Below are 11,240 nucleotides of genomic sequence, written 5' to 3'. Positions count from 1 at the left end.
ATATATATATACACACAGTATATATTGATCCATACAAACATATATATATATATATATATATATAATTTCTTCTGTATTTTTCTTCAATCTGTATCACCTGTCTCGAAGGCAACTGTAGCCTAACATTGCAAGCTTTGATATTTCCTTCCTAGTTGACATGACACCTGTGGTTCCCATGGTAACAGCACAATCAGACTCAAACCTACAATAACCCTTCGTCAGAAATAGAACAGAAGGGCCCCTGTCTCTTTATTGTGCAGCCAAACAAATAAACCAAACTGCTTTAAGAAAGGACTAGAATCTGATTCCGTGCTGCTCGCGGCTCAAGTAGTTTTCCAACCAGCAGCAGAGAGAAGTGAAGAAGGATGTGTCTGAGGAGTTGGAGGCTTCACTTTATTGTTTGGAGACTCTGCTGGAGCTTTTCTTCGCCCAATTCTATTCTATGGTTTTTAAAGCTGCTCACTCTCTGCTGTCCAACGAGAACAATATAGTTAGAAATATTCATAAAACTAGAAATAACAAGCCAAATCAAAAAATGTTTACAAAGTTTCTATTTTCTGCAGCAGCACCACATTATGTGAAACTTAGTGTTTATTTCATGTAACTAATGTAAAAGTAAAGATGTAATTAACATTATAGTAATAATAGTAAAGATGTAATTAATATATTTTTATTAATGTGTCATTACGGCATTTAAGGATTCGTGAAACTCATTTGGTATCAGTGTTCATTAGTAATTTTTACTAGCTCGTTCACTGATTATTGACTCGATTTGACAAAAGCAAAGGCAGCAATCTTTTAGAGTAATAATTAACTGTCAAGGGTAGAAATTTTACTATGTTTACAAATTATGTAATTCCTAAACTTGTTCTACTATGCTTTTTGATTGTTGAAATATTTCAGAAGGAATTTTAAGTTTTTTTTTTTCAGGTCCAGTTATAACAAGTTTTAGATATCTTGGGTTGTTGTTTTGAACAGTAAATATCTTACCAGTTGTGGATAGCACTTCAAACAGCCTCACTTTATTCATTCATTTAAACTTTATTTATACAGTTTAGTCTCATTGAGCCTCGAGGGTTCACTTACTGAGAGACCTGCTTTTAACAAAGAAAACAACAAAGATGGGGTACAAACAACAATAGACAATCATTAAAAAAGCATATAAAATGAAAAGTAAATGGAATAAATGTTATAAAAAAAATTAAAAAAAAACAGCTAGAAAGCGATTTGAAGAACTTTAAAGAAATAAAGTTTAATTCAAAACGCACAATATAACAAAACAGTTATTTCAACAGAAATATTATAATATACTATAATACAAAAGAGAGCACATTACACCAGTTTTGGCCTCCTTGCACTGACTCCCGGCTCACTTTCAAATTCAGTTCAAAATCCTTTTGCGTGTTTTTAAATCACCGAACAGCTCTGCCCCCTCTTATCTCACTGATCTGCTGCAGCCATATGTCCCACAGTGCTCTCTGGGTTCAGCAGATCAGATGCTTCTATTGGTTTCAAGAAACTGTCTTTAGCTCAGAGGAGACAGGAGACTCTGTTGCAGGTCCAAGCATGAGTTACCACTACATGTCTTTCAATATGGATCTATGTATTTTTCGCTGTGTGCTTTGCTTGTTTGTTTCCGCTGTACAGCACTTTGGTTGACCGTGCTGCTGTTTTAAGTGCTTTATAAACAAAGTGGTATGGTATAATATACCTTCTAAAAGAGCCCCATGTGACCCTAAAAGTGTTATGGCTGCTGCTGTAACTTTTGCTTGGAAATTATCCTAAAATTTTACATAAATAACATTGTAATGTGGAAAAAAAGGCGTAAAATAGCTTTCATGTGGACCACAACTAGATTTCTGAGATAGGTGTTTTTTCAGGCATCAGTTCATTTTAGTCTACGCCTAGTTATGTTTGGATTAGCTTTTTAATCTGTTGAGAATTAGCCGTTATTTCACAAACTTAGGTTGTAAAAAGAGCTATCCACAACAGGTAGGATATTAACTGCTCATAACGTTTCCACAGAAACTCACTTAAAATATCTGAGCTTTAGGGTTACACATATTGTTCAGAAAAAAAAATTGTCAAAGTAACTGTTATAAAACTGTAAGATGGCTGCAATCTTTCTTTAGAAAAGCATTCTTGTTGTTTTTGCACATAGAAATATAAAATTCTCCGTTCAGGCGCATGAAAATGAAACTTTGGGGTGATTCAAACACAAGTTTCATGTTATATAAAAATGCCTTTTTATTATATCTGGTGCTATTTTAAGACTTGTTTTATTTAAATTCCAGGTTGAGCTTAGATTTTAGAAATTGTTTGATTGCGTAAAAGAAAAGGACTTCAGAAACAAAATTAACATGTTAGAACGTTGTTTTTAAAGATTGCCTTGGTGACAAATGTCCCCGCCCCTCCCTCTAACACGACCACACAACCCACATTACATGTTTTGATGTGCAACTCGGCACAGCAGCCGAGGTTGGAAAAGTTAAATTTGGATCGGCAGCAACTTTTTAACCCAGATCTGACTCGATGTTCAGACATAAAACGCACGATTAGTACAATCAGCGCATCACTGTTTTTGTGCAGCTTCAAACAAAAAGAAAAACGTCATCTGTGGTTAAATCCACACAAACGATCCAAAACTAAGACAAACTGGAAAGAATGGGTTCATTTTTTTAAATTATTGTAAAAAATATACGTGTGTAAGTGCAGAAAACTACTGTCTTGTCTGATTCCATCTTCAGTGCTGCCTTGTTAAGAACCTATTTTCAGCAGCAAACACTGATCTGCTTTTATCATCGTGTAGCAGCTTGTGAGGCAGCCTCCACTGTTTAGAGAGTCTAAACAGCTTTGGCTGCAAGAAAAAAGAAAATGCTCGGAGTGGGCGTCACCCAGTTAACCCGTAACCACAGAGTCAGGCAGAGAAAGGATACGGAGGCCATCTGGTAGCATTTTTACAGTATGGTGTGGCAGTTTGCCCATGTGTGCTATACAGCAAGGGGTCGGATGGCGGTCACGACGGAGATCCTCCCTGGAATTCTCTGCAAGGACGCAGCCATGAATATTCTCCGTCCAATTTTCCGGGTCAGACGTCAGCCCAAGCCAAGTACACGACCCGCTCACATCTGGCTCCAGGTCTTGCAGGCCCAAATGATCAAACTGTGTGACCTTTAAAAGACTTAAATGGTGTTTTAGCAGTTATTGGAGCTGCGTATGAAGAGTGCGATGGATCCGAGATGAGAGGAAGAGCTTTTAACTGGACAGCTTGTGCCTCCTTTTTCACGTTTCAAGACAGATCTTGACAGGAAGTGGGACATATTCTGGGGCTTTTAAGGAATTTGGAAAGAGTTTAGAGAAATGATGAGTTAGATTTGATCATTACATGAAACAAACCCGTTTATATTTTCTCACCATAGATTTTTTCTTAGAGATTTGTGTTTATTTAAAGCACAAGTTCTAGTATTTCTACTGCAAATCGATGTTTTATGACCTAAAATCTTTATTTTGTTCTTTCTATTCCTATTTGAGTCTTCTGAAATTTTGCAGTAAAAAGACAATTTGATTAATTTACCGTATTTTTCGGACTATAAGGCGCACTTAAAATCCTTTAATTTTCTCAAAAATCAACAGTGAGTTTTATAATCCGGAGCGCCTTATGTATTAATTCTGGTTGAGCTTACTGACCTGGAACCGATTTCATGTGGTACACTCAAAAATCTGTCAAAATGTTTTAATTTCGCTTAATGCGCCTTATAAACCGGTGTGCCTTATAGTCCGAAAAATACGGTAGCTTTAATTATTTTTTAACATTAAAATTATGTTAAATTATTTCTAAGAAAACTTAGTTTATTTTTATTTTTGGCGAAGTATATGCAAGAGATTTAAATTTGCAAAAAGGCAACAAGGCTTTTGCCCATGTCTGTGCGTACGCGCTTGTATTTATTTGTCTGTTAGCAAAATTTCTCATGAACTGCTTCAAATGGAACTCTCTGAAATCAATAAATTGATTTACACATAACTAATTTATTTTTGGAGTCAACCCCAGTCAAGATGGCCACCACAGCTAAGTAAATTTAGCCAACACACGTATAGTTATTATTCGGAAGACTACATATTTTGAGCTTAAATTTAATATGATAGGAGCTGAGAGACATCCTCAACACATACTTTAAACATTGTACAGGCCATATATTTGATTAAAACTTTGGCATTGGCTGTTGGCACTAATATCATCTGTCTGTTAGCTAAATATCTCTTCAAACACAGGAAGAATTTTAATTAAACTTCCAAGAAGTAATCACTAGGTATACATCTACAAGTCATTAGTGTTTGGATGCAACCCTATTCACTTTGTTTGACGCAGCCCATTGACATTAGCTAACACAAAAATGGCTATAATTTAGTCCTATTAACAGATACTGAGATAAAATTTGGTGTGGTAGTAGCTGCGAGGGATTTTTGACACAGTGTCTGTGCACCAACAGATCATGTGAAATCTCACAAAATTGCACGAGATTTCACATAACATAATTTGCAGACTAAAACTGGCATAAAAAGATGAAGGCATTAGTTTTTTTTAAATACATTTAATTATAATTGTATTTGAGGTATTTAAATTAACGATAGTTCTGACGGATATCAGTGCTGCAAGTTGAAGACCATTTTTTATATTTTTAACATGGTGTCACTTCACAAACAACAAACCAAATCTACAAAAAAGAGTTTTATTTGTGGCATTAACAAGAAGTGCAACAGGACAAACCAACATGCAAGTTTTATGAATTTATTATTAAAGTAAATCAGATAAAACTAAAGCAAGATTCGTACAATCACATTTGCTTATCAAACAACGGCGCCGTCCTTGGTCACAGTTGAGACTTATCTGTTAGTTGGACTGACCTACAAACCTACAGCGTGTGGGAAAATCACCAAAACGTTATTTTGCTTCATCAGACACAGCTTCTCATTCTTTGTACCAAAACAGAACAGATACAGAGAGCGACCAAAACTGGGATTGTTTTAACGAACAGTGGAATATTTCACACAATAAATGGAGAAGTTACACAAAATCAAGACAAAAACACATGTTTTGCACAAATATCTCCAACATTCTTTCCTCTTCTGGTTATTCCTTAATCAGTTAAAAAAAAAAATAATAATAAATTCATAACCATAAATCACATAGTTAACATTGGTTTTATGCCTGACTAGTAAAATGTTCTTATATAAAAAAAAAAGCTGTTAAAACAAACTTTCCATCTTTCTCTGTCTGAATCACCATGATACACGGGGGCACATCCACCAGGCCAGATCCAAAACACCAACTACTGAAAGGCACACACACATGCACACACGTGTCCACTTGTCGCTGAGTGCATGGAGGCCATCTGTGCTTCCTGTGTGACAACCAGGTGGTTCAGACTTTGAGCAGAGCAGCTTCAGTTAATTAATGTTACCCATTTGCATTTATTCAATGGCTAATTTGTTAGGGAATAAAGAAAATGATTTTTTTTTTTAATTCATTTTCTTTATTTTTAGCTGCCAAGCCTTTGTTTTTGACTTCTCTAATAGCTTGGGAGATCTGTCAAATGTAAGTTGAGTGAGGAGCTCATGAAAGCCAGTTGTGTTTATGTAGAGAAGTGTGGTAGCTGAAAATCAATATTGAACTTGGACAAGCTGTTTACCTTGATAATGTTTAACAGAGGCTTATCTTGCTGCCTGAGTGATGTCAGTATGATGAAATTTCCAAACAAACTGGCTCTTTAGCCGGCTACTGGAGCTTTACTGCACTTGCAGGTCAAAATCAGTACAATTCAAAATGGCCGCCTCAGCTAATTGACACAAGGCAACACAATAATGGTATACTCAACTGATTTTAAGGATATTGAGATAGAGTTTGGTGCGGCACCAGCCAAGGATCGACCACAACACATAACCTGAGTGCTACACATTGAGCATAAGCTTTCCTTAAATTTTGAGGTTAACCCTGTTTGTCTGTTAGCAAAATAGCTCATCCATCACAAGGCAGATTTTAATACAATTCTCAGAAATAATTCATTAGATCCATCCATCCATTATCTTTTAGCCGCTTTTTCCTTTTTGGGTCACAGGGTTCAATGGTGCCCATATCCAGCAGTCATTGTGTGAGAGGTGGGGGACACCCTGGACAGGTCTCGAGTCCATCACAGGGACACATAGAGACAAACGAGACAAACAACCATTCACTCTCTCACTCACACCTAGGGACAATGTAGAGTTACCAATCAGTCTAACATGCATGTTTTTGGTCTGTGGGAGGAAACCGGAGTACCCGTAGAAAGCCCACAAATACACGGAGAGAACAGAGAGAACATGCAAATTCCACCCAGAAAGATCCTGGGCCGGGATTTGAACCGGCAATCTTCTCGCTGAGAGGCAACAGCTCTACCAACTGAGCCACCATGTCACCCTAATTGATTAGATGCAATACTAATGGATCAACTTGTGGAGTTACTGTACTAGAATTGAAGATGGATGTCACAGTTGGCCAATTAGCCACTAAAAATAAAGTTATGGTTACAGATATTAAGCTCGAATTTCTTTTATTTGCAAAATATTACATATTGTCAAAGTTCATGCTCAATAATCAATGCAAAAAATCCAACAAAGTTCAGTCATGTCCTCTGGACAGCTTCTTTTTTTGTTGAGATATTTCGTCCTTCATCCAAAGGACTTCGTCAGTCTGAGGAGCCACACCAAACTCATTGCCATAAACAGCACACTCACATAGTGGACCAACCAGTTTGTTGATGATAAGATGGTTTCTGGGGCCCGTTCTCTCCCCTGTCGACTCCTCTGAGGCAGCCATAGCCGAAGTGGTTCAAAACATCAAAGTTCTGATGAAGTCCTTTGGATGAAGGATGAAATGTCTCAACAACAACAACAAAAACATCCAGATGACCTGACTGAACTTTGTTGATTACATATCATTCATTAACAAGTCTAGACCAAAACTACCTTATATATGTAGTTAATGTACAAATCAGATTCCAAAAAAGTTGGGACACTAAACAAATTGTGAATAAAAACTGAATGCAATGATGTGGAGATGGCAAATGTCAATATTTTATTCGTAATATAACATAGATGACAGATCAAAAGTTTAATCTGAGTAAATGTAACATTTTAAAGGAAAAATATGTTGATTCAAATTTTCAGTGTTAACAAATCCCAAAAAAGTTGGGACAAGTAGCATTAAGTGGTTGGAAAAAGGAAATTGAGCATATAACGAACAGCTGGACCACTTAACACTAATTAGGTCAATTGACAACATGACTGGGTATAAAAAGAGCTTCTCAGAGTGTCAGTGTCTCTCAGAAGCCAAGATGGTAAGAGGATCACCAATTCCACCATTGTTGCGCAGAAAGATAGTGCAACAATACCAGAATGGTGTTACCCAGCATAATATAGCAAAGACTTTTAAGTTATCATCATCAACCATGCATAACATCATCAAAAGATTCAGAGAATCTGGAACAATCGCTGTGTGTAAGGGTCAAGGCCGTAAAACTCTACTGGATGCTCGTGATCTCCGCGCCCTTAAACGTCACTGCACCTCAAACAGGAATGCCACTGTCAAGGAAATAACAGAATGGGCGCAGGAATACTTCCAGAAAGCATTATCAGTGAACACAATCCACCGTGCCATCCGCCGTTGCCAGCTGAAACTCTACAGTGCAAAGAGAAAGCCATTCCTAAGCAAGCTCCACAAGCTCAGACATTTGCACTGGGCCAGGGGTCATTTAAAATGGAGTGTGGCAAAATGGAAGACTGTTCTGTGGTCAGATGAGTCACGATTTGAAGTTCTTTATGGAAAACTGGGACGCCATGTCATCCAGACCAGAGAGGACAAGGATAGCCCAAGTTGTTATCAACGCTCCGTTCAGAAGCCTGCATCACTGATGGTATGGGGTTGCATGAGCGCTTGTGGCATATGCAGCTTGCATGTCTGGAAAGGCACCATTAATGCAGAGAACTATGTTCAGGTTCTAGAACAACATATGCTCCCATCTAGACGTCATCTCTTTCGGGGAAGACCCTGCATTTTTCAACACGATAATGCCAGACCACATTCTGCAGCAATCACAACATCATGGCTACGTAGGAGAAGGATCCGGGTACTGAAATGGCCAGCCTGCAGTCCAGATCTTTCACCTATAGAGAACATTTGGCGCATCATAAAGAGGAAGGTGCGACAAAGAAGGCCCAAGACGATTGAACAGTTGGAGGCCTGTAATAGACATGAATGGGAGAGCATTCCTATTTCTAAACTTGAGAAACTGGTCTCCTCTGTCCCCAGACGTCTGTTGAGTGTTGTAAGAAGAAGGGGGGATGCCACACAGTGGTAAAAATGGACTTGTCCCATCTTTTTTGGGATTTGTTGACGCCATGAAATTTGGAAACAACAGATTTTTCCCTTAAAATGATACATTCTCTCAGTTTAAACTTTTGATCTGTGATTTGTGTTCTATTCTGAATAAAATATTAGATGTTGGCACCTCCACATCATTGCATTCAGTTTTTATTCACAATTTGTTTAGTGTCCCAACTTTTTTGGAATCCGGTTTGTATATGTGTGATTCTACCATCTCTCTATAAGATTATCTGAGTTTAAACCATTGATATGCATTCTTTTCAGGAATGCGGTGTCTTTAATTTTAACAATTTATTCAACTGGTTCAGTATATATATTATATTATAATTTAAATATTGTTCGAACATGGTGTAATATAACATACAGAAATAATTTTGCCTTAAGAAATCGAAAGTACCATTAAGTTCACAACAATGTTGCTGTTATTACTGCCTCTATATGAACATATTCGCAGATATTTATTGTTATAAACTTATAAAATATTCACCCACACCTGGGGAGTTTGACTAAATGTTGTCACGCTTCATTCACAATGAATTACTGGCACAAAGGTTGTGTGTGTGTGTGTGTTTCATGTCTTAAAAGAAAATAAATCCAATACATGTAAACGTATAGGATGTCATGCCTGGGTGTGATAAAAGTGTTTTACTCAGTAATAAAACAACTAAGCGATCGTTTAGAATTCACATGAGTATAAATGTTTTTTTTTTCTTTGCCTGTTTGAAGAAAAAAGAAGTGTGACCATTTTTGCATTTAAACCCAATTAATTTGTAGTTTGAGGTGTGACAGAGGGAAGAAGTGAAAGAGTGGAATAATGAAACGACTGCCTCCCAAGGATTTAATAACCCAAAAAGTGCTAATTTCACCTTTGATTGCATGCAGTATTTACTGCCTAAAGAAAGCATATCCAGCTTTTAATCAAGTGTGCCTCCTGTGCTGCTCTAGACTGCACCGCGCCACTGGCAGCAAAATAATTTTAAAAATGAAGGCGAATATGTTGACGCTTCAGTACTCGTATTTTGGGGACAAAAAAATCATGAAATTCAACAGGGAAAGGTCAAGTGGAATAAGTACATTTTTTGTCGGGATACATTGGGTTATTGGATGTACGTCTAGTAAACTGCCACTTGGACATCCAGCACATTTCAGTCAGGTCATCTGGAAGGTTACTTTTTTTTTTTTAAAAACGTTTCATCTTTCATCCAAAGGACTTCATCAGTCCGAGGAGCCACAACAAACTCAATCCCACAAGCAGCACACTCACATAGTGCATCAACCAGTTTGATGGTGATAAAATGGTTTCTGGGGCCCACCTTCTCCCCCGTCGACTAATCTGAGTTAGCCGTAGCCAAAGTGGTTCAGAACATCAAAGTTCATGTTCAATAATCCAGGTAGAAAATCCAACAAAGTCCAGTCAGGTCATCTGGAAGGTTTTGAACCATTTTGGTTACGGCAGCCTCAGAGGAGTCGACGGGGGAGAGGGCGGGGCCCAGAAACTATCTTATCACCATCAAACTGGTTGGCCCACTGTGCGAGTCTGCTGCCTGTGGAACTTAGTTTGTTCTGGCATCTCAGACTGATGAAGTCCTTTGGATGAAGGACAAAAAGTCTCAACAAAAAAAAAGAAAACTTCAAGATGACCTAAATGAACTTTGTTGGATTTGTTACCTGGATTACTGAGCATGAACTATGATGTCAATTTTGACACATTTCGAGCCAGAATTTGGTGTGGTAGTAGCTGAAAGTCATCATCAACACAATCGTTGACCTCTAATAGAAAATCTGATTACCGTCATACAAAATGATTAAAAACATTGATTGTATCTTGAACAGAAAATTAGAACTCTTTTGGTTTTGGCTTGTACTGTTGCTATACTAGCTATAACCTAACACAGCAAACTGAAACCTGCTGTTTAGTATTTTGCTTTAAGAAAAGTAAAATTTCAAAAAATGTACCACATGCTACTTCCTCTCCATTTAACTGTACCTTTCTCGTAAAGTTCAGTGCAGCAGCTGCTGGAGCTGAACTTTGCTAGCCCGTCTATACACAGAGAAGTCATTTACACAATGATGATTTCTGTATTCGCAGCATAAAACCACTCAGAGCCATCAGTCAGCTCGCAAAAGGAATTTACATCTTAAGTAACGGAGGCATTTGCATCCAGCTGAACTTTGTGGCGCCTCCGAAGATTCAAGGGTGGGGGCAAATAAAGGAAGCAGATTGAGTGACTTTTCTGCACAGCCACCCACCAGCTGCCGGAACATAAATAGCAATGTATCATTATGATTGTGCTGAGGGAAAACACCCTGTGTTTTAGTTCTTTGCGGAGGTCTTGTGGCAATCGGTGGGTGTGTTCGTGCAGCTCCCGCTTCGAAAAACAGGCTAAATTAGACCTTTATGTTGCAGCCACGTAAATCTCTGGAATCTTTCTCCGGCGATTATGGAGATTTTTTTTGTTTGTTTTTTTACTTATTTCATTGCTGCTTTAAGGGAAACAAAGCGTTCACTGCTCCTGATTGTGCCGGCACTGGAAGTTGATGAACGTGACCCTGAGATAAATTAGATTTGTCTGCTCCTTCTTCGTGTCTCATAAATATCACACGGGAGAGCGAGGGTTTTGTTTTTATTACGTTTATAAGAGATGATAGAGAATAACAAGATCTGCGGATTGTTTTCTTGCACGTCCTCAACTTCAGGTTTGTCTTGGATGAGCTCAGTTGCAAATGACTTGGTGCTGTGCCCCCCTCATCCCCTCCCTCTCCACCCCCCACATGATGCAACACTCCGCAAGTCCATATTCCTTTGAACCCGCACTTTCATGCT

This window comes from Nematolebias whitei, chromosome 6, assembly GCF_014905685.2.
Source record: "Nematolebias whitei isolate Nwh7 chromosome 6, NemWhi1, whole genome shotgun sequence".
Classification (NCBI taxonomy): Eukaryota; Metazoa; Chordata; class Actinopteri; order Cyprinodontiformes; family Rivulidae; genus Nematolebias; species Nematolebias whitei.
The sequence above is the reverse complement of the archived record's forward strand: the minus strand, read 5'-3'. Positions refer to the sequence as shown.